The 2500-nt window shown below is 36.6% G+C and overlaps 1 long non-coding RNA gene and 1 pseudogene across 1 annotated transcript in view; one reads left to right on the top strand and one right to left on the bottom strand.

Moving 5' to 3' along the window:
• Positions 1-1335, bottom strand: part of LOC138050971 (uncharacterized) — a 5004-nt pseudogene extending 3669 nt beyond the window's left edge.
• LOC138050420 (uncharacterized) overlaps positions 1-2500 on the top strand; it is a 93806-nt gene that overhangs the window by 23073 nt on the left and 68233 nt on the right. The window lies entirely within an intron of this gene.

Consider the following 2500-nt stretch of genomic DNA (forward strand, 5'->3'; position numbering starts at 1 on the left):
AAACCTTCAAGGACTGAATCATAATGACAACATGCGGGATTGTAAAACTCCACGATCTGGATTACACATGCATTTTTCTGGTTGAAATCTAACTCCGATTGAAGGTCAAGCTTTGAATGTTTTGATCCTCTTCATTGACAAAAAGCGCTTTCACTTGCATACCAGTAGTTCGAAAATGTGAATGATTTCAGAGAAACATAGAATCGGTTCAACAATTCACCAACGTCAAAAAATTATGACAAATGTCTATTATTTGCCACGGGCTGTAAAACTAGTGTCGTCACACAACGTGTGGCGACACTATATTAAGAATGGCTGCGTAAGAGACTACTGTAAAACTTAGTAAATGTAAGAAACAAATCTTGATGCATCATCTGGTTTATTTAAGGTTTACATTGCATTCCAAAAACAAAAAAAACGAATCTGAAATCTACCTAGATTACATGCAAAAATACACACACAGTTGCTAACAAATTAATCTTGCCTAGTTTGTTTGTCGCTAGTTTTTCTGAAGTTTTGGCAGCGTTTGTTTGAATAAATTTGTTTGTACTAATTATTAACTGTTGAACTAGTGCAATGCAGAGTTTATTTTAACGCATTTCGGTGTTAGTCAGAGGAATCTTGAGCGTTCGCGTCTCTGTTAGTTGCATTAGTTATCTTGACGGCTTGCGCGTGCTGCCTCTGCTGTTACAATGTACTTACCTCAGCCTCGAAATTTCGCTGCACTCTTCAAAACTTCGAAACACGCTTCGAGCATTCTTCGAAATTTCGAAACATTTCCTTCGAAATGTCGCGAATCTTCTCAAATTGTCGTTCGAATTGTTCGAATTTTCGCTGGAACATTCGCATACAATTTCGAAATTTCAAAAGTGTCAAGACAATAGCGCTTTCGAAAATTCGTCGAAAGTTCGGCGATATTTCGTTTCGTTCCAAAAATCGCTGGTTTTCGTCGAAATGTCTCGAAATTCATCGAAATTTGCTCTCATTACTTTTGCACAGTACTGTATTCCTCTGTAATCTCTGTACGGTGGCCAATTTACATTATCAACTCCACCGACGCAGCATCACAGTTTCTTTAGAAACTACCCCTTTATTCCAATAAGGAACTGGCTTTCCACTGACAAAATGTTTGTCACACACTTGTTCGCTTTGAAGAACTTGCTTTTCCTCCATATCGCTGCAACTAATTGCTTTGATCCACTCTTTTCTCTGCTCTTCAGTTAGCATTTCCTCAAATTTTCTTTTATTAGTAACGACTGTTGGTATACGATAAAATCCTAATCCTTTATCTCGACCAGTCCTACTCCCACAGCCAGGAATAACACAGAGAACCATCTCAACATTCGACTATGATCTCACATCGAAGGGCATTTGTTTACATGTGGATGGGCTCCAACATGGCGGATAGCAACCGTCATCATAGTAGAGGTCATGTGAATGAGAACCAAGAATTACTATTCATTTCCTGTTAATTGAAAGGCTTATTGAATGTTAGTCTGCCTACTTCCATCCTTATGCTTTGTGTGTGTGTACCTGCTTTATATGTTGTTTCTGCTAATGCACATAATGAGCAGTTGTGCCAAGAAGTAACTTATGAACTGCATGGAATCCACTTTAAAATGGGGATATCACACTGCACGCATACCTACCATCTTTAATTTTAGAAAGTGCTTTTCAGGCAGAGTAAGTGTTGCTTTCCTGTCTTTGTTGTTGTTGTTTCGACCTGTTGCCAGAAAATGTGATATAAATGTGAATATATATTATATATTTTAAAAATATACCTTTTGATCCATTGATTGGTTCTCTCGTTCAGTCCATTCGACTGAGGGTGGTAGATCAATGAAATTTGATGTTGAACATTGAGCTTGGAAAGTAACCTTCCAGATACCTGCAATGACTATATGTAATATAACAATAAAGTGAAAAATGCATTTAACACAGAAAAATCTTAGAAAGTTCTATTCTACTATTCTGCTGGAGGTACCCATGTCGCTGGTGATTTGGACACAGGGGCAGGGGTTTGTATATAACACCGATAATTAAATATTGTGTTTTCTATCCACACATTTTCAATTACATGTATATCTAGTTTCAAGTCATCCCTTAATTTGAAGTTATGTTCTAATTTTACAAATAATCCACCGCCACTTGAGAATTGACAGTTATTGTTTACTAACACATAGCCTGGTATATTTAAACAATCTAAATTAGTTTGAGGTGAGAGCCAGGTCTTAAAGCATCTAATGAAATCAAAAGAGAAAGGAGTAGAATCTAACAAATTACAAAGTTCTGGAAAATGTTGGTTCAAACTTCTAATGTTCAGATGAAGCGCAGATAATTGTGACTTTACAACAGGGAACAATTCGTTCTACTCATCTATTGTGAATATTCTGTGGTCGTTAAAAGATTGTAGATTCAAGTCAGGATCATTTTCATTACGAACCATTTACAGAAACTAAGTTATGCAGAAAACCAACAAACCACAACGATAATCTATGTT

The sequence above is a fragment of the Montipora capricornis genome, chromosome 6 (assembly GCF_036669925.1).
Source record: "Montipora capricornis isolate CH-2021 chromosome 6, ASM3666992v2, whole genome shotgun sequence".
In the NCBI taxonomy this organism is placed as follows: Eukaryota; Metazoa; Cnidaria; class Anthozoa; order Scleractinia; family Acroporidae; genus Montipora; species Montipora capricornis.